The sequence below is a fragment of the Falco punctatus genome (genome assembly GCF_963210335.1).
Source record: "Falco punctatus genome assembly, chromosome: 15".
Classification (NCBI taxonomy): Eukaryota; Metazoa; Chordata; class Aves; order Falconiformes; family Falconidae; genus Falco; species Falco punctatus.
This window is the reverse complement of record NC_137595.1, coordinates 18,880,869-18,906,882: the sequence shown is the minus strand read 5'-3', so window position 1 is coordinate 18,906,882 and position 26,014 is coordinate 18,880,869. Positions and strand designations below refer to the sequence as shown.

General features: G+C 41.8%; 1 long non-coding RNA gene across 1 annotated transcript; it reads left to right on the top strand.

Moving 5' to 3' along the window:
• The first annotated feature begins 2,421 nt into the window (after positions 1-2,421).
• Positions 2,422-17,558, top strand: LOC308053913. The gene is made up of 2 exons (XR_013923856.1): positions 2,422-13,247; positions 13,445-17,558. It is a non-coding gene; the product is annotated as an uncharacterized lncRNA (long non-coding RNA).
• The last annotated feature ends 8,456 nt before the right edge of the window (positions 17,559-26,014 follow it).

The window sequence follows — 26,014 nt, the reverse complement described above, 5'->3', positions numbered from 1 at the left end:
TATAATTTCTTACAACCCGAGTGAGACTTCAGCTTCATTAAGGCAACCTTTTTTTGCAGCACTGCTTTGAGTCAAGTTGATCCTTGCGAGTAAATGCTGGAGTCCCCAGTGACAGGCAGTCTATTCCACTTTATTTCCATCTGCTATAGATTCTTTGCCTGGTCTCTGTGCAATTCACCCAATGACATTATGGTAATTTACTACTGAGTCCAGAATATGCTATTGAGACCTACAGGATGTAGGTTAGAGAGAACGTGTTTATATGATTCCACGTGTCAAACTATACAATAGGATCGTATAATTAGAAATATTAGCATTTTCTGAATTCACTGTTGAACTCCTGCTCTCCTTTTCTCCAGGACCTAAAACTTAGAGAGAATAGGATGAAAATGTTTCTGTGGTTGCAGTATCATTTCTTCCACCTATGTGGATGCATGGGTCCAGAAACCCGCACACTGCAAGGTGGCTTCTTCCTGTGGTGGAAGTCCCCTTGCTGCCATCTAGCCAAAGTTTCTCTTCCCAGCTGTTCTGCTTATCATGCCAGTCTTACAAGTCCTGTTACCACCATTGTTCATTGTTGGCAACACAATTAACCGTATTAGTTTCTATATCTCTATTATAATAATTACTTCTCTTTCCCTTGTTCCACTAACTTTGCTAGCAGGTGCCACTCTGTTTTGGATGGCTGTCCTAGTGAACACTGAACATTTTTGATCCGTAAAGCTTTTCAATTCTGGAGTAATTCCGCAGTTTAAATGGCAGGCAATGAGAGTTCAGAGGCCTATTATTTCAAGTTTATATGCAGTAGTACATGCTTTTAATGTTTGAAAAGCTGTAGGATCTTGGATGTGAAATGAACAAAGTAATTCAAAATGCTTGCTTGGGGGTGTTCACAAAATGTCAAAGCTACCTTACAAATCCATCCCAACTGCAGGAAGCACACTTTCAAAGGTACAGGCTTGGGGACATATGTGGGTTCTTCCTTAACCTGCATTTTCAAAAAACAAGCTGTATTCCAATTTCTTTGCTGTGACAGGTCAATTGTGTTGCATTCTTGTACTTCAGTAACACACAAAAAAGCAATGTGACTCTGGGAAGAAAATGTAATGCTTCCGTGTTGTGAGGTGCCAGCGTGAGTATTTATAGAGACAAGCAAGTTCTTGACAAGCACTGTTATTGCCCCAGCAGTTAAAAATGGCTAAATTTTATGCTTAAAATGCTAAGGTTTTATAAACTATTGCAGAAAACAGAACTTAGACTGAATAATTAAGTTGCAAGTGCAGTGTACCGGAGTCCATGAATTTGGATGTTAGTCAGTGCACTCTTTCCAGAAATTTCCATAGGATGTTTCATCTACCACAGTGAGAGCTGCATAGTGAACTCCATGGGGTCAAATTTTATATTAGTTCAGTTTCTCCTTAACAATAATAATTAAATAATTAATAATGCAATAGAACTAGAATGCAAGTCTTGATGTAAAACAGTAATGGCTAGTTGTCAACTGGCTTTGTAAGAAGCACTTAGAGATTGGTATTATACTTTCAAATGCAGCAAGACCTTCCCTCTATTGACTAAATACTATGTGGCATAATAGAAAGCTATAAAAGGGTTACCTGGAAAAGGGAGGGATAGCTGCAGGGCGAATTTCTTGGATGGCTATACCTGGGTAATAAAGGCAGATGGAGCTAGTTATGCTGTTGGTCAAATTTTCACAGTGCTGCTCTTCTCCCAAGCTTGGAATCTCAAAGCTGCAGCTGGATGACTTCTCAGTGGTTTGCTTTTACATAGCGGCTATGCCCCAACAGCTAGAGCTGAGTGCAAATTATAGCCTTGCGTGTCTTTAGTCACAATATTCACTCAAACCGCTGTTATTCTCAGTAGGAGCTTTTTACTGAGTAGAGGCCACAGATTGTGTTACATGGCTGTGGGTTACTGTGGGAAGGCAGCAAGGAGGAAGCTGTTACCCAGAAGTTTTTGTTGCAGGTCATTGGTGGATCCTCCCTCATGTATATGTGGTAGTTCATTTGATAGACTGTCATTAGCTGCATTCATCACAAAATTAATATTATGAGACAAAGCGTGACTGAATTTACCAGATGTTAAAGAGAATCTTCCCTTGCTCTGTTCCTTGCATAATACCCCGGGTGAGAAGAGTGGAGCCCTGAGCTGCCCATGAGCTGTTTCCCCTTGGTGTGCTAGAGGGAAATGCGTTGTTTTACCAGTTCTGCCCATGTGTCCTTTTCCCAAGACACGTGTATAGCAAATTTGTGCCATGCTAATACAACTCCAGCTCAAGCAGGGGAGAACTAAGGTTGGCTCTGCAATGCTGGAGGTCAGCCTCATTACTAGTTCACCCTCCTTTGGCAAAAATTGAGCCCAAGTTGGGGGTGAAACTGCTGGATGTCTAGGTAAATGCCCCCCCAATTGCAGGTGAAGATATATGATGACCTTTTGAAAACATAAAGTAGCGTGAGCAGTGTCCTGCAGTTGACTCTATGCTGTCAAGTCTTGTATGTTCTACTTGGTCATTATTGCTGTTGACTGTTTATGTTATTGCAAATAAAATCTAGATACTGCAGCCTTACGATCTGATCTGGCAGTAGAATAGTTTTTCCTTGGGTTCTCTGCAAGTCTTAATGACATAGATAAGGCCAATTAACATTTTCTCAATGAAAAAGATATTTGTTCTGATTCCATATACTTCCTGTGCCCATTGATATAAAGTTTATAGAGAGACTTTTTAGAATGGAGGTAATTGCTGAACAGGGTTTTTTTGGTCCAGCTGACAAGCAATTTGTGAAAACGATAAATTATTGCATGATGTTTAGAAGACATAGGCACAGATCAAGCATTTCAAAGAATTCTCTTGTTTAAACAGCTTATTAAATTGTTAATGACTCTGGATGTTTTGCATATTATTATTTAAAAAGAAAAACCTGCATGTGTACAGTGTGTTTAATGATGAATTAAAACTTTAAATCACTTACTGCATGCAACTGCTACTATATGGCTTGGGATTATGTGAACATATTTGTTTTGTCCTAGATTGAAACTTGGATAAAATTGTTAAATACATTATGTTAGCTACATACCATAAATTTTGCACACATTGAGCAAGTGGTATATTTTCCTTTGTCTGTTCACATCAGTTAAGTAAATATGATCCTGGTTAGCTGAGGAGAATTACTCAATTCATGAGCCTATTTGCATGACACATGGGATGGGAAAGCTGTATTTTGTGGAATACCAAAAGCATTTGATCTTGAAACAGTCTTGCCTATGGGTTTTGAATATAGATGCCTTTAAAAAATGAATCCAAGACTAGATTAATTCCAGGGGCCTCAGTATCTGAATCTGCAGAAGTTACCAATAAGGCGAGGCCAAAAGTATGTGCCCCGATTTCAGATAAGTACACAGGTATATGTGGAGTTCCCATTGCTGTCAAGCATGTGCCAGCATATGCTTAAATTTAAGCATGCATTTCAGTGTCTGCTGAAAAGTAGTGCTTGGAGCCAAGGGAATGCTTAAGTACAGGCTTAGCACTGGCTATACAGCCGTCCAGCGCTGTGGGGACATGGCTGTGCCAGGAATTCTTTGCCTCGTTAGGACAGCCACGGAGACGACCAGGGATCCCTCTTGACAAATCCATTCAAGTTCATTTTGTGAAGCACTTGGGACCTCAGAAGGGTCCCTAACATAGTGAATAATTACTTGGTCAAAGGTAATTTTACCAACTAGAGTAAAAATTACGACTTTCAACTCACAACGGAATGCATCTTATTTTCATTTACATCATCGTTAAATGGATTTCTTAATTTCAAGTAGATTATTTTGCAGTCATTAAAGTAAGCTACCTGGCACTCTCCTGCTATCACTCCACCCACACGTAAGAGGTATGTGCACACCAAATGTAGGCTGAATGGCAATGAGGGGTATTTTAGAGCCTTGGTATTAATATTTCAAATGTTTTTGTTCGTTGTCTTACTTAATATTTTATTATCAGATTTCTACTCATTATGCATACGGCCCTATTCCCTATGTGGATTGATGAAGTTATGTTGCAGTAAATTGAAAAAGAGAACTATACATACAGGGTGATTTATTGTTAATGTGAAATTCAGCATAAACCTGCAAACGCACTAGCAGAAATCCCTAGCTATTTCAAAATTCATATTATGAGACAGACAATCAGATGCCCAACAAACAGAACATCTTGTTCTCTATTAATCCTGCAGTGACAGATCCCTTGCATGCATTTAGCTTTCCAAATAATACAAACATATGTCACCATTTTGTTTTTATTGATTTTGGACTTTCAAAGTACAGCTACAGCACAAGGTATTATGAAGACATTTATTGCAGAGTTTGCTTTGATTTGTTGTAGTCAATTGAAATTGTGTCAAAGCAAAGTCTTTAATATTAAATATGATGAATTCCCTTAGGCCTTAATCCTGCAACATCATCCAGCTCAAGGTGACTCCTGTTACTGGAGCACAGGGCTGGGGAGGGCTTCCCAGAGCATCGTCCAGCAGCCTACTAATACAGGAAATTATAATTCTGTTCATGTTGCATGAAATATTCCCACTCACAAATACATTCAACTCAGACTACTTCCTTTATTTCCGTTATTTGAAGCCTGTTCTAGAATCTTCTTCTTTGGTACTTCCCCTGGCACCACCACACCCTCCCCCTTGGTTCTGTCTTTAATCAGTTTCTGGTCAATATATACCCATTCATTTTGGGGGCAAAAATAACATTTAGCTTCAAGACATTTTCTTTAATGACAAATTTAAGAACAACAACCACTTCATTCTCAGCCTTGAATTTTCTCTGGTGCTTGGAGAGTTGCATTAGTACGTGCAGGTCTCTGCGGGAGCTTGTCTGGCTGGTGTGTACTAGTACTGTGTTTGCCATTTCCATAGCCATGCACCCAAATCTTTCTCTTCCTCAGTCCTCTCCAGAGTTTCCACTTTACGGCAAAATCCTTGTCGTTCTTATATGCTCAGTGTTCAGCTTTGATCTTGTAGTTCTTCTTGTGTGATACTCCATTCCTCCTTTGTGTATCGATCAGGTCTCCTAACCTGATATCATCAGCTAATGATTTTTCATTAGCACACTCTTACTGGTAGCCTGACTCATGAAAAAGTTTATTAAACAAGGAAAAACACTCAGAGCTATTCTTGCAAAATTGTTCTAACTCCTTCTCTTCACCTTAACTGTCCTATCCTCTTTTTCTTATGTTAGTTTCTCAGTCTTAACTAATATTTTCCATACAGCATCAAGTTGACAGAGGCGCAAACGGCATTCTCCTCTGCTAGCAGAGAGTCCTGCTCCCTAGGGGGAAGACAGAATTTATATTCTTTTTTTGAGATTTCTGTAAGAGAGGTGGCTTTATCTGCATAGCCTGCCAAGACAGAGGGATGCTGCTCTTTCTTAATTCTGCTCTGCAACGGGGAAGGAGGGAACTATTTTCTAAAGGCAGCTATTTGAGGCAACTATTTCCAAAACATAATTGGTTGCTTCAGTTTTCAGCTTGTCATTCAGCTTGGCAAATGAAACTAGATAAATCAATTCTGGGTTGGTTCCCAGTGGTTTCATGTACTAGCCCAACTGTTTGGTCACAAATGTTAAAGCAGAATGCTGTGATCTTTAAAATGTTCTTTTTTAGCTTAGAAAAAAGTTTCATGTAAAACTGCTCATGTAAAAGAGTATTACTGGGACTAAAAAGTCTGGTAGTGTTTCTTTAGACTAGGGTAATCTCATTGTTCGGAAACTGTAGGATGGATGCAAGTTTGGGGGCATTTCTTGCAATCCTGTGGTGCAGAGTCATGGTAGTGCAGTGGCAGCAACTTGGGCTGTCTGTGTGGAGCAGTCCCTGCAGACTGCCAGTTTATCAACAGACAATAAAGGAAAGTTTTCAATAAAGGAAATATTCTACTGCCTAGCTTTGATTTTATGTAGCCTATAATGCAGATAGGGAGTAGCAAGAGGAAAAAGGAATTGGAGATCTTGGCAAGGGAAAAATAGACAGTAGAATGAGTTCAAATAACATTTTATCAGCAGAAAATTAATGGAGTTTATCCCTTTAAATCACAAAACCCAGCCAATGTCAAGCTAAATTTCACTGTAGCTTGTGTTAGTGAGGAAGGAGGTGTAAAATGTGGGTTTCTACTTTTAGAAATCACTCTGAGAGTTATGTTGAATAACAGAATCGTTTATCTATTGACCTGGGCTGTGGCAATATTCATTAAAGTTTATTTGTGTCCTTTCAGTGACTACAGTGAGAGCAAACCTGTGCTGCTGCCCGTAAACATGTATTTAAGTGGGGTGAGGTAAGAATGACAGTGGCTTTTGTTGCTGATCCCATTTTCCTTACCCTGGCGGCCTGGTGGCAAATTTCAATGGGAATGTGCTTGGAGTGAGGAATGCACCACTGAAACCTTCATTTCTGGCTAACAAAAGCCAGTTTGATCCACACAGTGTCAACACAGTTGTACATAACCTTATTACTCATTGCTGTTGGGCTATGCTGGACCTGAGTGCTCTTTGGGAAGGTGAGGGAGGAAGAGGACTGCTCCTCTTGCCTGCATTGAGGAAAAGGACAGCAGGGCATCTTGTGCTTCAGGCTTAGGATGATTTTGCAGATGTGCTCTTGCTGCTAACCCCTGCAGGAAGCCACTTGTGGAGGGGAACAGGCTTGCCTTCCTCTCTCGAGGCAGTGGGTGATTGCTGTCATTTCCCTGTGTTTCTTGCAGCTCCTGCATCACCTTTCCCAGCATCACACTGCAGAGCTGCTCCCCTGGGGAAATGGGCACCCAGCAGGTCAGCTCGTTCCCTTTTCTCTCTGCAGCACTGGGCAGGACGCATGCCCCCGGTGCTGGCATGCTGTGACAGACAGTTGAAGTATGGAGTGACAGGGAATATTGACTGTCCTGGTGCCCTCACTGTTCTGCTTTCATGAAGGGCATGAGTGGGAAGTAGAGACCTGGTCTAACAGCCGGTTTGCTTTTGTGTCTGTTCATACCTGTGAATTTGAGCCTGTGCAAATGGCAGACCTGTTTTTTTGAAAGTTTTTTCCCAACCTGCCCCTGATTCCTGACACGGGTAAACTAATGAATTTCAGCATGTTCAGTGTTGGAATCCTACATGTGTTGACAGAGGTGAAGGTCATCTGAGCTGTCCCAAACAGCATAAGCCTGTTAATTGAGACTAAAACATAACTTTTTTTTTAGATATCTAGTGGTACTTCCAAGCAATATGCAGAAGTGATAATTTGATGGTTTGGGAATTTCCTGTGATCTTGAAGGGAGATTGTTCCTGGTGTAGAACCTTCATTCCCCCTTCCACAAATGCTTGCCTCTCTTCTAGCTTTTATAGTTAGTGAATCATGCCTTGATCAGACAAAATAGCCATCTGTTGCTGGGTACGCCAATTCTGATTTCATCCATCTGAAAATGAGACCCTCTTTTGGGCAGCACACAGTGGCTTTTCTAAGAGCTTTCCATGCTTCTCTCAAATCACTGGGTAAAAGACACAAAAAATTGGAATATAACAATATCAGTTATTTCCTAAAAAGCATATTTCCTGGTCAGCTGGAAAAACATATGATTTTTGTAATTCCTAATCACTTTTTCCATCCTTTTCAGAAATACATAAGAGAGATTACTGAAAAGTGTGTTCCTTAATATTACCCAAGCTGCTTAGGTTAGTAACAACTGTGTGAGGTTTCTTATGACAGATTCCAGGGTGGAGTAAAATGGTTGAAAAAGCATCATTATTCATCTGAGACAACTGATTTCTTTTATCTTGGCGTTTGTGGGTTTGCCATTTAATCCAGTCTTTCACAGCTCCAAAGAAAAAATAACTACCTCCCCTCCCCAATACTCCATAATATGGAAGATATTTAGAAAATCCTGCTGTCAGTTATCATTCACTTGGACAAAAGAATAAGGATGTTATTATTTTTGAATTGCAAATTTCCTTCCCAACCTAAACAATGTAAGTTAATCCATTTTTTTGCACTGAGATCCCACAGTGTAAATATTAATGGAAGGTCTTTCTGAATTGTTCTGTTGGGATGCTGAAATTCATAATTTGAAGACAGCTTTGAAAGATGTCAGTAAAAAGCTGGATTTCTTATTTTGGTTATTGGAAACAACATCAAAGTAGAAATCAAAGGCACACCAATAGATAGTAAGCTGAAAATAGAAATGAAAATTTGTGATGGATCACTTGAAAAGGCCAGCATTATTTTCACCTCCCCAGCTGGAGGGACAGGACCGTAGGATTCTCAGCAGGTATAAAACATCCAGGTTGGTTTAACGTGAGTGTCAGAAATATTTCTGCTGTCTAAAGTGTCAGCAATCACAGAGAAAATCAGCTGGGAATTCAAGACTGGCTGATGTATAAAGATGATAGTAGTGGGTTTTTTTAAAATCCATCTTCTAATTTATTAACTGTGGTGAGGACAGTAAAGGGAGTGAATCTATTCAAGTACAGCCAGAGGAATATCAATTAAATTAAGTAATCAGACAGGCAAAGGGTTTTGTGGGCTGTCAGATAACAGCAGTTGTAACCCAGAAGAGCAGTAAACATAGAGGTTTGCGGGTCGTGTGTTATGGGCTACTGGGTTGGCCTTGGCTGGCCGCTGGGTGCCCATCCAGCTGCTCACTCAGCCTCCTCCTCAGCAGGACAAGGAGAGAAAATAAGATGATAAATGCAGGGAGATTGCTTGCCTATTACTATCATGGGCAACACAGACTCAACTAGGGGCAAATTAACTTATTGCCAATTAAAAACAGGTTTGGATGGTGAGAAAGGCAGGCAACAGCTAGAGCAGCTGCTCCCCCCTCACGCTCTTGCCCCACTCAACTTCAGTCCTTGCTGTGGTCAGCCATGGCAGCTCCTCCCTGCCGCCTCTTCCTCCTCACGCATTGCCCTGCTCCAGCAGCGTGGGCCCCCCATGGCTGCAGCTCCTGTCAGGCGAGCCAGCTCCCCAGGGTCCCCCCATGGCGGCAGGGGGCTCCCCGCTCCCCAGCCCGGGGTGCGGCGGGGCCGTTCCTCACAGGTTTCCCCTCAGCCCCGGGTGCCCTTCCCTCAGCGCCTTCCCCGAGGCACCGCCAGCCCGGCGGGGCTCGGCTGTGCCCGGCGCTGGGGCTGCTGGAACCGGCTGGAACCGGCTGGAACCGGCCGTGCCTGGCATGGGGCGGCCCCTCCGCTCCCCTCAGAGGGTTCTGTGCCTGCCTGTGCGCCTGCGCCTGGTACAGGTAGGTAGGTCCACTGTGATTTACTTGAAAAAGCAGATAATTTTTGAAAATTTGAAAATTGAAAAATAATGGTTGTTTCACAAGTTGAGTGTGAGGTACCCAGGTGGTACCTCACAGGCACTTCCCCAGAGCTCTCCGCTTTCAAGCGCCATGCCCTGTAATCGCCATTTGGTACAACTGACGATTTACCTGCTTTGTGTGTTCAGCTCCAGATATGCAAGTGTGTGTAAGATGTTGCTTAAAATCTGTCTGTATCTCCTTTTTAGAGAACACAGGGGTAAAAAAATCAGAGCTGTGGTAGTGATTGGATTAATTTTACCCATCTTTACCTGTTTCCCTCACAGACAGGGCCCACAGGTCTCTCTGGATTCTGTGATGAGGGACAGGTCCTTCTGGGGGGCAGTTTTTCTGATGCTGTTCAGATGTCTGCTTTAGGACAAAAGGAATCCCATCCTCAGTTATTTAACTACTTTCAGGGTCAGTCTGTGGTAGACTGCTTTTTATGGAAAGCAGTTTTTTTGAAAGTCACGTGGGGGTTTTTTGGAGGGGGAGCATATCAACATTGCTCAATTTCTGACCCTTTTTGGAAAAAAATATAATTTTCAAACTTTATTAGAGTAAGTGAATTTCCTTACTGAACATCAGATCTTAATTTGTTCATGCCAATGTCATGACAACAGGTACAAACCTGCATCTTTACTAGATTTGCTCTAGGAGTTCAAGTGTCTGCACAAACATAACGCAAAGGGGTAAGTGCACCTTTGCTCATGCACAGCTCTCAATATTAAAGCATGTCCATTGCTTTCTATGGGAGCAGAATAATTCATTTTTACCGTTTGAGAGCTAGGTACTTTCTTTTTTATTCCTTGAATCTAAATTGCCTCTATTTGAAAGATGCAAGAGCTTTTCCACTGACACGTGTAGAAGGGCAGTGGAAGATAGCCTGTTGTGGCATTAATATTTCCTCTTTGACGTTGTAGGCTTTCAGAGTATTTATGCATGGTGTTCTAATCCCCCTGGGGAAGCATTCAGATTTACAATTTTAAACCACCACTCATCCAAGTTTTGGCATTCAGTCAAACAGAAATTTGTCATAGTTTATAATGCTTGTTAACGAGGAACATCAAAAATTAATGCTCATTAGGGTGCTCATTAATATGCATGGTAGTCTCAGTTTTGACTTAATTAAGTGAAGCACCACTTCATAGTGGTATTGTGTCACTGCAGTAAAGAAAAGTTCAAAACCATGCTGCGGTAACAGGATGGAGCAATGCTCCCTTTGGACAGCATTACCCCATATTTTGTTGCGGGGCATTGCTCATCTGCCGCTCTCTAGCTTCCTGACAGCTAACAAGAGCAGCTGCTGTAGAGCTACTGTTGATATTTGTTATTCAATGTTGTTGCTACTTGCATTCCTCAGAGTTTTCTGAATAGAATGCACGACGCAGATGTAGTTACTAGATAGATTTGTTGGTGTATGTGCCTGCCCCTACATAACTTCGATAAAGATTATTTCTGGGAAAGCCATAGGGGCTTCTCTTCTTTACAAAGTTCTTACAGGTCCCTGAAATCCATAGCACGGGTTTAAATCAGCATTGTCAAAAATATAGTTGTGAATATTGATCCAGCTGGCACGTGCAAAGAAATGTGCACTAAGCAGCTGCTGGTAGCCCTACATGACTGTTGCTTTCCTGAGCTCAGCTGGGCATATCAGTTTGAAACACCCTGTGTTAGGTTCACTGGGCTCTTGCTCAGCGTTCTGCTGCCTGACTGGAGTGGGGGCAACACATCTAAATGCAGTTCAGAGCATGGTTCTTGAACTTCACAAACTTCTGCTTCCTTGGAATATTAATTAATTAAACAACTGTCATTAATGCCTTACCACTCAAGCCATGGGAAATTCAAGAGTAATTAAAAAACAGAAAAGAAAATATCTGCTTGGGCATCTGGACTTCTCAAGAAGGTTTAGCACCTGCTCAGCACACCAGCTGAGCTTTTTGGCTCCATATCCCCTTCTTTGCCTGCCTGCCTGCCTGCCTGCCTGCCCACCCTGTGGTCTGTCTCCTGCGATGGAAGCACCTGGCCAGGAAACGGCCACAGCTCTCCCCCAGCTCTCCTGGGGCAGGCATTGCTGCCCAGAGCAGGGTACCCTGATACAAGCAGGAGAGGGAGAGCTGAGAGGAGTCAGGGTGTGAGCTGGCAAGGTGTAAGGAATAGGTAAAGTTGGTACTGAGGCAGAAATGAGACTGCCACTTGTGCACAAAGGACCAATTTGGATGAAGAGACACAGAGTTAATGGGGCAAGGGCAGGACAAAGCTCTGGGGTGGCAGAGTACCCCATCAGACCAAGGGCCAGAGCAGGTTCCCTATTCTTTTAAGAAACACCTAGTCTGGTGAGAACTGCTGGGTAGACAACAGGCTCAGATTTTATTTCTTCCCCTATTCAGCTTTTTGTCTCACATTCCTTATTATGAATGTAATAAAAATGCAGTACAACATGGGAAATGTACATAACAAAGCTCATTTAACCCTCCACTCACTTAATCCACCTATGTGCCATAGCTTCAATCTCTACTTTCCACATGCTTCAGAGTTTAAACTGTTGGCAAGACGGAGTGGGGATGCCTGTGTGAACAAGGCACTCGTTCATACAGGATGCTTTGGGCATCGTCTGTTGATACAGTTTTTACTGGTTTCAGTGGGACTCAGAGAAGTTATGTATCCAAATCAAACTTCACGGGCCTTCATGGGAAGGGTTCAATGACTTCAGTTGTAGCTGCAGCATTTAATTGCAAGAACCTCTTGGGTTTTTGAACTGCTACGTGCAGAAGGCTGAATGTGAAATGAATAACTCGATATTGCCCTCTTCTTGGTTTTGCCCCTTAGGGGACTGACTTTTTACAGCCTGATGCACCAAGCAGTTCTGAGTGAGTGTGAAATGCCATCTTGCTCCACCAGAAAGAAGAATTTTTCCTGGAAACATTTCATACTTGTTTTACACACAGAGTGTTTATTATATAAAATACAGGGCTACAAGGAATTACTACTGACATCCAAGGAACTATTTCTAACTTATGTTCATACTAAATCAGATCAAGGAGAGCTTTCCAAACCCCATAAAGTCCCAGGGCCATACTGCTGAGAAAGAGTAAGATGTGATGGTGGGTGTTTAGAAGGGCTAGATTCAAACTCCAGCTTCCCTTCAGGGACTTCTCAAGTTCTTGAGTGTGTCTGGTGGCTGAAGGGCCACAGACAGGCAAAGGTAGGTCACCTACTTGAGCACCAAAGCGTAACATTATAGTATGCAATCCTGTTCTACCAAATAGAGGGAAAACCCCCAAACAAACCAGATATGTCTGAAATCTGAATGCCAACAGACAGTTAGTGAGTGTGGGTGACCACAGACCTAATTGCTTTCCCCTGACATCCTGGCTTTTTCTTGGACATTGCTTCATTGCCTTTGTAATTTGATTCAAAGGCAAAAAGTACTTTTCATACCAGTGCAGTTTAGGTGATAAACAGGCTGAGCAAGGAGCAGACACTGTCTGCATTTTCAAAGCACATCAGCACAAAGTTATTTAGCACAGGGGATTGCATGATTTTGATTCACTGAGAGAGCTCATGAGGTTCTCAAACTCTGATTCCACCAGTGCGGTCAACTAGCCCATTTTTAATAGTCAGGACTATAATAAAACAACATGCATGCAGGCACACTAATTAATTCAGGCTTTGACATTGTGATATCCTCCCTCTTTATTCATCCAGGTACTTTTGCTTCCTTCTAAATTCCATTTCATTGCATTTTGGGAAGGGATTAAACAACACTAGCTTTAAAGGTGCTGGTGGAAATGACATGCTTCTGCAGAAGCTATGGACAGGCTGGTTAGAACATATAGCTGAAAATGGCCCTGCAACCCCAGGGGAACAAAAGGTAGAATTCAATCTTTCAAACAGAGGTGATCAGATACCTCCTACTATGTGGCCATCTGCAAAGCCAGCAAACTGCACAGCTCAGGTGAAAATGTTACAGAGGATAGATTGCAATTTCAACACAGAGTACACACATCCTATGAAAATTTGGAATACATGTGATCTGTAGAATTCAGAATATTTTTATTGTCTGTCCTTTAAACTAAAACAGTCAGTTTCAAAGGAAGAGCATGGTGGGGTTGAGGGAGGAATCAGTGTCAGGTGGCCTGAAGGCTTCCAAGCAGCAATAGTATTCCTGCAAAAAAAGCAAGGAGATATGAGGTGGGTGAAGACTCAGTGCCTTTTGCAAGCGTTGACCTTTATAAGTGTGGCCTTTCTACACCAGGATCCTTTCAGTATGACACACCTCACCTTCTGTCTGTTAGCAATTGGTAAAACATGAGTCCACCTGGAAAGTGCCACAATTCTGCTCCTTGAAAATCTGTCACTTTATTAGAACAGAGACAGAACATGCATCTCTTGACATTCTCTAGCAAACTTTTCCCCCCCCTTGATTTTCCATTTCACAGTGACTACTGAGGAAAGAGGGATGCAAAGAACTCTGTGTGAGACTGTAGACCAAATCTTGCCGGTCTCACTGCACCACCTGCAAGGTGTGTGGCCATTCCCCTCTGATGGGTTTCCGCTTTCCTAGTTCAGAAGGTTTATGCCCCACTGACCAGCTCTCTGATGTGGGATCTCAATGGAGAAGAGGGGCCGTGGAACTGTATAGCAGCTGTGCAGCTGATGTCTCCAGCTAATCACCAGGACATTACTTAGAAACTTAGGTGGTTTTAGCAGCATAGGATTCATTCCTTTGAAGGGGGTGCTGTGCATACACCTACCCCCACAGGTGTGCCACGGGGCGCAGTGCATGGAGGAGACTCATATGTTAACAGGAAAAAGTTGAGATCTCTAAAGAACAAGAATTGGAAACTTAGGTATTTTTGCAGTTTTCAGAAAAGACTCCTGTCTTCAAACCAATGTGACCTTAGTGGTACAGGGTTGTATAAATAACTATACTTCCCAACAGTTTTTCCAAATTCATGCAGTCTGGGCAGGTCAGAGAAGCAGTAATATTTTCACCTCTTTGTTTCAATTGGATCAGGGTCTTTTTTTTGTCAGAACTTGTCTTTAACTGGTTATTTCTGATGATTTCCATTCTGAGCTCTAGTTCCAACATCTCAGTGTCCATCCCCTCCAAGGTAACAGGGCATCACCTTTCAGGAACTACATATATTGGGTACATACATAAGGAATTGCATGTCAATGAGCTGACACAGTTTATGCAGGCAGTTGTGACCTAGAGATTTGCAGCTTACTGAACAAAACTCAAAGTACTGTTTTGCATGACTTTCACGGCTCTCCAGATTCAGATGGAAGTTATGTGGCCATTACCACCTCCTCCCAATCCACCCCTGCACAAAAGTGTTAAGAGCAGACATCCGAGTTCTTTGTTTTTCTGCCAATATAAGGAAACTCTTATTAGTTTTTCTCCCAGTGAAGGCGTATGCAGCAGCTTTGCATGCAAACAGCAATTACTGGCAGGATAAAGGACTTTAGTTTAGTATTGATTTTAAGTCAGGGAATTTTCTCTGGCTGAGTACTTGTAGGATTTTCTGAATACAATAATATATAAGGAATGGCACCAACTCTTGACATCTGATGCTGTCAGAATTCCCTTTCAGCCCCTTTTCATTAAATGTGATCTGTCTAACTGGGTTTTTCTTCCACTAAGAAAACAAAAGCATAGTTGTAAAGAGTATGGAAGTGGCAAAAGAAGGGAGACTTGCATTTTCTGAAAACTGTGTCACCTGCTTGCAGTATCAAATTGAAGAAATCTGGCTCTTTAAAGTCTGGAGACATGAAAATAATTATCAAAATATTCCTGAATACTGGTCTGTGAATGTTTGTCTCTGTATCTGTAAGTTTCCCTGTTTGTTTTTAGGTCTTTTTAGAATACTGGTTTATGTTAGTCCTTTGTCTGCCTTCAGGGATCTTTACTCAGCTGAGCTTGTCAAAATGTCTCCTACGGGTTTTCCAATTTCTGTCTCCATTTCCATTAGCACTTTTGGATGAGTGTCACCTGGACTTGATACCTTGTCAATTGGAATGATCTCTGACCTTTTAATAACCATTCTGAACTGTTGGCTGCACTGGAGATATGCTGAGAAGGGCAGTCAGTTGATACTCACTTTACATCCGCCTGCCACTTTTGTTTAGGGAAGCAGGTATTGATACAGCCCCTGGGAAATTCGGGGAAAGGAAATACTTCTGATGAAGTTAACAGACAATTTGATGTCAGTACCGATGTATACAGATGTAGCTGAAAGAGGAGATGTGTGGATTAATTAATTAGAAAATGGTTGCTACTTGTGACTACCCAAGGGTATCCCTATGTGCTCAGCATATAGAAATATCAATTCAGAGGAGCCATGTTTCCTTATTAGCGAACCAACACTTTTGGCACTAAAATTCTATCATTGGAGAAACCTGTCTGAAGAGATCAGCAAGTTGAATGACACAATACAGCATGTCTCCTGAGAATGAGCAGCAGGGACAGATAAGCAATTTATTCTCCGCTCAGCACCTGCAGGCTGATGGGCTGCTGCCCAATTTCTAAAGCCATTGCTGTTAAAAAGCCCAAACTTGCCAACAATTATTATATAACGCCCTCTAAACCACTTCATGGCTTTCTCTTTCCATGTGTCAGCCTACATTATTAGCACATGGATGCATTCATTTCCCACTGATGTGCTGCCTAAATGTAAAGTGCAGTCTCATTTTGTCAGTTTTCTAAGTGTTGATGGAGTATGCCAGGTGGTGATTACCATTTTTAAGTTACAGCCTTAGTAATAGCGAGAACTATTTTCTAATACTTAGCAAACCTGACTTTAAAACCTCTTTGTCTGGATAAAGCACTACAGTTCTTGATCTTTTTCATGCCTGACATTCCACAACTGTTGCCTAGTGAGGGCAAGGTAATTTTTAAAACCACCAAACTGAGATAAAGGCCACAGAGTTTCAGTGTTAACCTGTTAACATCTGTTTATTAAAAAAAAAAAAAAAAAGAGAGAGAAAGAAGAATAAAAAAAAGGATTTTGTAAGAATTCCTCTTCGCTAGTATTCTACCTTGAGATATTTAGCCAACCTGTGTCACCACACTTGTCTAATACAGATGCATCAAGGAAAGCTAAGCTAAAAAGCTGTCAGATAACACCTGATCATTCAAAACTGCAAACTACCCATCATGTTAGAGTCTTTCAACTGTATTCCTCACATGGAGAATCAGGTGGAAGTTCTCAGTCAAATTCCACCCTAACTTTAGACAGCTCCTTTACACTTCAGCAGCCCTTTCTGCTGTGAAACTTTGGTGAAAGTAATGAGCGACACACAGCTAACAGGATGGGCTGGGCTGATCCTCATGTTCATTTCAGTATGTGTTTTTAGGCACCTGTGTAAGCCTTGTGATAATATGAAATATGGAGAATCTTTAGATTCTGTTAGCTTGCAGGGATGTTCTTCTTTTGTGTTTTCCTTTTATGACCCCTTTCCCATAACAGTATTAAGCTTTGCATTTTAGCCTTATACAGAGCCACTTGCCTTTGAGGTTTCCTTGGTCTCTTCTGTCTCCTTTGTTATGGAAGGAGATGTGTCACAACACAAGATTGGTAAGAGTCATTATCAAATGTCATACTTCGAGATGCACTAAAAGGTTTAGGAAAATATGGATTTCTCAGGGCTGGGGGGACTCCCCATGCAGCCACCCAGGGGAAGGGCTATTTACCTGCAGAACCTGTTTGAAATGTGTAATGTTAAAAAGCATTTTGAGCTCTTGGCGCAAAAAACATTTATGGGTAGCTCTTGTGTGGATTTCTTGTTGTATTTCTTAGTTGTGAAGGGGGTTGGAGGAAGCACACAGGAACAGAAGACCCCAGCAAGAAGTTTCTTTTTAATTAGAAGCTGGTTTAAAATATATTTTCAAGCCTCTCTGTTTCTAAGAAATCTTATCTGATGTCAATATAGCTTCCAGTTTATGTAGAAGATGGATCTATCATCTACAGCAAAGGGTGCTAACTCTCCAGCTAGCGAGTACCTGGTGCAGTGTGGCTCTGCTTTTCATTTGGGCAACCATGTTGATACTTGCAGGAATTATGAGTGAATGTGAGTAGGGCACAGGTTATTTCTGTGCTCCTCTCCAGTGGTCTGGCATCCTTGCTTTTGCAGATTATGTCTCTAGAGAGGCTTTTCTAACGTTACTGTTGAGAGGATAGATATAAAGGCAGATTTTTGCCTACAGTGGATTCAGGAGTCGGTGAGAAACCACAGATCAGACAATTCTTTCCAGTTTTTTTGAAGTGTTTCTCTTTGCACTTGAACTGGGTTTATTCCACATGGTTCCCTTGACTTCGGAAAGGTTATTCCTGGCTGATGGCAGAGTGCTCAAAGACCCTGGTTCACATTACATATGTGGGGCATGAGTGGTAGACAGTCAGTTGGTAATATAATTATTTATAGTTGGAATTTGATATTAGCCTCAGGTTTGTTGTGGCTGTATTTTACAAAGTTAATAGACATAGCCACAATGCACACTATCCTATGGCAGATCTGCATAAAGGAATAAGTAAAATAATACTGATCAGCTGAGTAAAGTGAGCTTTTATAACTGAATTAAGTTCAGAAGAGTAATTGAGGTTTTCAAGGCATGCAGGAGGTTTACCTTTCATTCATTTTGATGGAACGTGTATCTAAATCCCTTTGAGTAACTCAGCCTCATTTCTGCAACCCATGTGCTCCCGCAGCTCCCACGGACTTGAAAGAAAGATCATCTGTGCAAGAAGATGGGGTTGCCTCTAGGTTAGTCTCAAAGAAACTGAGAAACTATACCATAGAGCACAGAAAATATTTTAAATTACAGTAAATAATAGATGATTTCATGATGGATGGCTATCTAGGCATAGACAAAAGGAGACTGTATTTTTTTGAACAAAAAGAAACTGTGTTTCTACTTCCTTCTCCCCCTGCCCCCCCTCCCCACCCTTTATGGTGCTCAGATTCTAAAGAAGAGAATACTTCAAAAGTAACATTCTTATTGTCCTAAATCAGTCATCTACTCTGAGTCTTCCACAGGATTCACTATTGCTTATGTATTTTAACAAGATTTTTAAATACCTTTATTCAGGTAATAAATATATGTTAATTATGGTCTCAGGGAGTATGTTTTGATTGGTAATGTCTATTGATTATTGGTGCTGGAAAAAACATCTTAAAAGGTTTTTGTCCTATTTGGCCTGGATGACCTCTAGATTTAGAGAACTAGTTGTAATACTCATAACTGAAAGCAAACCCAGCTGAAGCATATGTGTCTAATTAAACACTGAAGTGAGCTTTGGCATGTGTCTGCAGCTGATGCTATTTCTTAGAGAGACTTATACTCTGAATTTATCTTTATTAAGGCCTTGTCCAAATGATAAATATATGCTGCCGCCTTGGTATCTGCCACTTGGAAATAAATCACTTTAGGATTGATTTGCTAACAGCTTTCTTCACTCTGTGTCCTGCCGGCCAAGGAGGACATGCTGGAGTTCTTCACAGAAGCACACAAATAAGCTGAGCTGCTGAGAGAAGAAAGCTAACAACAGTGTGACAGAGTACTGTGTATTCACTGGCACAGATGTCAGCATGACTGTCATGATTTAAAACTTGTGGAAGTGCACACATTACTGGAATTCTACATAGGATCTACTGGCAACCTTGTTTCAAGCTTATTCGGCTTGAGTGCAAAGCTGGAATATAGATGTGTACGGCTCCACTTCCTACCTTCCTATTTCCTAAATTATAAAATGGCATATGCAGAGGACCCCAGTGTTGCAATCTTAGTTGAGATAAACCACTGTGCTATAAAACAGGTGAATCTGGAACCTGGATTGCTTGCTAATTTTGAGGCAGCTTAAACAAGTTTTTGCACTATGAAGCTATTCAAGGCATGGACTGCTTTTCTGAAGGGATGAAGTAAAATTCAAAATATTAATGCTTCCAAATGTTAGGAGCTATATTATTTGCTCCTAAACTAATTTGTTTTTATTGCTGTGGCTCATCTCTTCTGTATGCAGAAAGGCAGACACAGAAAGATGCAGCTGCAGTGAGTAACTTGGTAAGGGAAATGGCTAGCGCAGCAGTGCCGAGGCTCACAGAGACAGTGCTGAGCAGCAGGAGAGAGCAGACATTCCTGGTCCAGCCTGGCACAAATCCACTGTCTCTGGCAGTTCTAGCCAGGGGCTGAACTGGGACCTAAAGCAGCTTCCGTAGGGTTCAAAGTGTCTTCCACCTAACACCTGTAAGGATTTTAATTTTCTTTTGAGAGGGAGCAATATGGCTGTATTGCTGTGATAGTATTAATATAGTCCAAGTAGTCTGAAAAAAATGAAGGACCCATTGCCAAAGACCTCACAACTCTTACTGGTGTTGACAGAAGTGAGCTTTAAGCATGTGCTTAAAATTAACACATCCTGAAGTGCTCTGTGGAACTGGGATGGTACAAGTCATACATTTAAACTTGGGTACTTGAGTAAGTTTTTGGCTGACTCTGGGTCTGAAAAGGATTTCATGGAAGTGATTCTGAGAGCTGATAGAATTTAATAGAGTTTGGGAATGCTTTGAAATTTTGAACTATATAGTACTAGTTAATAGAAAAATATTCTTGCTCTAAAACATTGGTTTTGAAAAGCCTATTATGTTTTATGAATTTCCTTAGAGGTTTTCCATAATGGTATTTAAACTGGTGTGTATTGTAGTGCAAGAAGGTTGTGTGCTACAGCCTGACTTTCATGTTAGTACCAGCCCTGTGCTAGTGACATTTTATTTTTGAGAAGCAAGGATTACGCTAAAGTGCAGCAATTTTCTATTATATACAAGCAGAACTTCAGAAATCACCTCTTAAACCTGAAAAGCCCCAGGAGCCTGATCTTGGAGTAAATCAAATAAAATGTTTTTGCATTTTGGTCTTCTAGCAGGTACACACAGCTGATCTAAAAAAGCCCTCTGGTGTTTTTGAGGGCAGCGATGTTGTTTAACTGTGATAGCTGAGGCTGAAAATTCTGTTTTGTCCAAAGTGTGCAGGTACTTTGAGTGATATTGCATCCAAAGAAGGGCAGCAAAGCTGGTGAAGGGTCTGGAGCACAAGTTATATGAGGAGCAGCTGAGAGAACTGGGGATTTTTGCCTGGAGAAAAGGAGGCTCAGGGGAGATCTCAGCACTCTCTACAACTACCTGAAAGGAGGTTGTAGCGAGGTGGGGGCTGGTCTCTTTTCCTAGGTAACAAGCAATAGGATGGGAGGAAATGGCCTCAAGTTGCACCAGGGGAAGTATAGATTGGATATTAGGAGCAAATTCTTCACTGAAAGGGATATTAAGCACTGGAACAGGCTGCCCAGGGAAGTGGTTGAGTCACCATCCCTGGAGACATTTAAAAGAGAGGTAGATGTGGCACATGGTTTAGTGGTGGACTTGGCAGTGCTGGGTTAACATTGGACTTGATGATCTTAAAGGTCTTTTCCAACGTAAATGATTCTGTGATGTAGATAAAAGCCTCTGTGAAAGAGTGCGGTCTGTACACATTAGCTTCTTTCTGTGTTGGAGTCATGGCAAGGTGATTTCCAGCCAGATTTAGGAGTCTGGTAATGAGCTCCACTGACGTTACCTGGAAAGGAACAACTTCTGCCCATGTTTCGCATTAATCTAAAAACAATAAGAAAAAAATGCAAGTTTCCAAAATATTTTCTTTTACAGCCACTTTTGAGACATGAGGAAAACCATTTAAAATTTGGGTTTTAGAAAAAAGCTTTTATGCCCTGTATAATCAATTTGGTGATTTACATTTCTTTCGTTTAAATATATGGAGAAAATTCTAGGTAAAGTAGGCTGATTAGTAGAACTATAATTTTAAAACTGAGAAGCATTTGACTTGTAAGTGCTTCATCAAAATAACAGTGTACAAGCAAGGGCATCACAGGTGAACATGAAGACTGAAATAATCTTTTCTGTGTTCCGTGGTTCCTATTTCTCCACTGGGGTATGGACTAAAGCGTATTAGTAGCTGTGCAAGTAATGCTTCTTGGTGGGAGCAGAATGTTTCTACTCTGCAGCCAGTGAAAACCGATCTCATTTGACCAGGAGTGGAGTTCTTTTTTTTTGTTTGTTTTTTTTTTTTTTTTTTTTAACTACAAGTTTGCTTAAGAGCAGTGTCGATATTGAAATGGTGTTTCCAGATTGTGGTTGAATCTAGAGAGTTGTAACAAATGAACAGTGATGGGCAATTGTCTCCAGCGTGTTTATGGGAAAGCATACGTGTTTCTTTCTAATTTCATTAAGTATTGGTTCCTGTAATACATGCCTCCCTTAAAGACAACAGCAAAATCAATAATAATGATTGTTACAATGGATTGTGGGTGTGTATGTCTTTTCCTAACTTTTCCCCTTTCCCCTTTTCCTCTGCTTATTTGCATATACCGGAGGCTTCCTTGCAGCCAGGCCACTGCCTCTGGGGAGAGGCCTGACATATTTTCAATTTGGCAGTTTGTTTCACATTGTCCCTCCAGTCTTTATTGTTGCACATAAGCTGTGTGCCATCTCTGCGGCTGTCTTCTTGGAGCTGGCTTTTTCTGAAAGACTATTTACAAAGAACAGCTGACGTTTCATGCAAAGATCTGGAAGCAGTTCTGCCAAGTGGCTGTTTTACCCAAGAATCTGATGGCTTTTTCCTGGTTAATTCTCTTCTAACTGCTCTTAATTACACAGAAAAGGCTGAGGAAAAAGTAGAAGGGTAAGTGAAAAAGTTTGTTTGGAAAAAAAATGGGCAAAAACTATCCCTTCAATCTATTTGGCTCGGACTTTTTAATCTACTGAAGCACAAAGCAGCTGATCCTCTGTCAGTTCAGCAGCTGCGGTCCTGTGGCTGAGCTGCTGCTGGGCTCTGCTGAGGACTGTGCCAGGGCCATGTGAGGGGCTGCAGAGGACATGGTGACACAGCCACTGCTGAGGGCAAAGCACTCTGTCAGCATCTCTGCTGCACTAGCAAACAGGATTAGTGGCTAAAAGAAGATAATGCTTTCGCAAACTCACTTCCCAAGAGAGAAGTGGTGGTTGTTCTTGCACGGTGCAAAAGCATTGCTGATGTGGGTTAGCAATGGCCTTAACTGGCATGGCAAAACCCAACAGGGAGCTGAATACTTTGAGAGCTCATGGAGCTCAACATCTCCACAGAAAGGGTTTCCTGGGGTCAGTGTGTTGATGAGAATCTTTTGCTCTTCAGTGCCTCACACCCTTACCCAGTAACAGCACATGAGGTAGCATAGCTTTGGAGGACCAAAGGCTCCATGATATTCTTCTGGTAACTCAGAAACTCTGAGACTCTTCCCAAAATGGCTCCACCACTCCTTCCACTGCCATTTATTTCCAGCACTACTAAACTAACCTTACCTAAACTTGTTCAGTCTTCAGCTGAACCAATGAACTCAATGGGCCACGTGACATGGTGAGGGAGACGGGATGTGCATGCAGGGATAGAAGGAAAAAAGATGGGGTCCATTTTTTCTGGATACAGCAGAATCTTAGCTTGACAAACCACATCCCAGATACCTAAAAACAGCTAACTCAGCTTGGGACTGCTCTGCTCACTCCTTGGCCAATCCCAACATGTCTTACACAGAGGCAGTTTTTTGGCTTCTTTGTTCTGCCTGAATTAATGATAATTAAGTATCAGCATATATATTGTGCCATACTGTATGGCTCAGGTAATTCCCATATGGATTTAATTAATTAAGCCAAGTGCAAACGTGTAAATTCTGTATTTGTAAAAGTAAAGTGCTGGATCCCATTTTCGGAAAGGTTTTATTCTCTGAAACTCTTAATGTATTTTCATTGCTATCACACTTTAAATGAACTCATGAGTTAAGAACAGTGACAGAGAATAAATTATCATACAGCTGGTAGGAGTGAGATAAATAAAAGAATATACATAAAAAATAAATGGATTCTGTCCCTGTGTGTGCAGAAGAACCAGTCCTTGATCATGAAAGGCTATTAACTAGCTTAGTGTAATTAACTGTTTTAGTGCTGCTTCAGAAAGAGGGATTTGCGATTCTTCCTTTAAAGTCAAGTGTTATAAGCATGTGCAGAGTGCAAAAACATTTCTTCTGTGCTGAGAAACTATTTAGCAGATGCACAGAGGAAGAAGGTGGAGAAATCTGGGACAGAAGGGTCATTTCAATCTTTTAATTTTTACGTCTCTTCCCCCTGCCCTCACCCCTCCCCCCCCCAAAAAAAAAAAAAAAAAAGGAAGAAAGAAATATGCAGTCAACTGAAAGAAATAACCAGTGAAACAGAGAATTTGAAACTGAATTTGTGGCTCTGAAGATCATCTTGCAATAATCTCCAGGCCAGTGGGAAGGTCCCTCTGTGTGTGCCATCCTAGGGTCAGTCAGTGAACATCCAATATAAGGAGCACATTTCATCCTGAGTTAAAGGCAGAAGGAAAGACAAGGCTAGCTGACGATTCTCAGCTGTGTGATTCATGGAATGCACTGAGTTTGTGAAATCTGCTTATTGAAGTCAAGGAAGGAACGTTAGAAAGTCTGTGAGTTGGTGTCATGGTGTGTCATGCAGCTCCTTTCCTTTGTCCCTCTGTGCTGTTGGTCTTCAGTGAAGAGAGCAGGAGAGATGAACATGACGGGAGGTGTTATGGCAGCTTTACACCATGCACAGTGACCTTGCCCAGGCAGACTCCTGTTCTTTTTCTGCTCTTCTGGCAGTACAAATTCATTAAAAAAGGTAAAAGACTGCCCAATCTTTCTCCAGTGGCTGGGTGTACCTGCACCTAGTGATAACAAGATTGGAAGTTCAAGAAAGCAGCTGTTTTTACTGATGAATCAACACCAGATTTCACTTAAGAAAATGAAGCATATGGGATGATAGTGTTTGCCTGCGTGCCTGCTTTTCTCTGTGACAAAAGCTGCTATGCATCTAGGCTGTATGAACTGGTTGTGACACAAGGTTAGTATTTCAGAAATAAAAACGATCCTAAAAGCTCTGTGAGCAGAGGAGGAGCGAACAAGTCCATGCCCTGATGTGGGCAAATTCTTCTGCTGACCCACTCCCAGCCAGCTGGCTCAGGCAGTGCCCAGACAGGTCGGGAGCAGCTAACCCACTTAAGCCCACATTTGGGGCTGTCCTGCCATGTCTGCTGCTGATTGCTGCTGCCGCCCTGGCACTAGCAGTCACAGGCTGCTCAACCCAATCAGCTCACCCACCCAGCTGAAATGTAAACCCGTAACAATGAGCAAACAGTTCAAAAACCCCGCAAAAACTTCAAAGTTAGGCCAATGATCTTTTGATGCAGGTTGGGACAGAGCCATGAGAGTGGGATGGCCCTTTCTAGCAGCCTTATTCTGAGTTTCCTGGGGAATTGCACCCTAAAATACATTGATCTAGTAGCTAAAACGATGCATTGAGGCAATGAGGCTTTGTTCCTTATCCTTTTTCTGAGGGTTCACATACGTTCTGTTCTGTGGTGAAGGTGGTACGGGAGGTTCCCTTCCTCTGCTGGTCACTGGTTGCTGTCTGTGCTGCTGTCTGCTGCTTCCTTTGTCACATGAAACGAATGGAGCTGGGGACTGTAATGACTCAAGTTAAAATGAACATCTTCTTAATAATGTTGGCTTTTTGTTTGGGGTGGGTTTTTTGTGTTGTTGCTGGTTTTGGGTTTTTTACTTGAATGATTGCTGTGCTCCAGTTTCAGCAAAACCTCCCAGGACAAGGAGGCAGCTCTGCGGAGACCTGAGCCCTCACTCCCAAAGCAGGGCAAGCCTTGCTCTTTCTCTGCTCTTCTTCCTTGCCCTTCTCTGCTCTCAGCTGAGTGCAGCACGGCACCATGTACCACTGCATATATCTGGCTGAGCAGTGGCATTGAGTGGACGAAAGAACCCTGCAGCATTTTGAGATGCCTGTGCTACTGCTGGCTTTCTGCTGTGCTCTGGCAGGTGCAGGTCTCTTGCATCATGAGGTTTTTGCTTGCTTTCTAAGACATGTGTTGCCATGGAATATGTCTGTGCTGTTCAGGGGTCAAAGACTTGGTGAGGTGGCAGGAGATGTGAGTTTGGCTTACCTGAGGAAGAGTGGGGCCAAACCTGCCTCTTACCTAGGAACTAGGGATGCCTATTCAGGCTGTTTAAGCCACAGTGCAATGCAGGTGGAGATCTAAGATACTGTGTTATTTTGCTTTTTTCACAAAAAAAAAAAAAAAAAGGAAAAAAAATCTAGCCTCAGATCTTCATGTGTTTGGTTTTTTTTTTTTTTAAATCCAGAAAATGTGCACCCATGTATAATTTCACTAGTGAAGTTTAATAAATGGATACTTAAAAGTACTTCCAGATTCTCTGCTGAAAAGCCCTGCAGAAATGAAAAGCATTATTGTTATTAGTCAGTGTCATTCTTGGTGTGGGCTCTAAGCCTGGCACCGTGCTGAAATTTTCCTACTGAACAAAGCACTGATCTTTCCTTCTACTGGCTTCCCTGCACTGGAAATTCCTCTGTAGGGGAAGGATGGACTCAGTTTTTAACAGAATAAATTGAGATTTAAATTTAGGTTGAGAGTTTATTTCATGTACCAAAACCAGCTTCTTGTGGTTAATTCCCAGGTTAATGTGTTTCTCTGAATATACATTTCTTGTATCGCTTGAATTTCTTTTATTCTGCATCTTTTATTCCTTAAGAACAAATGATTT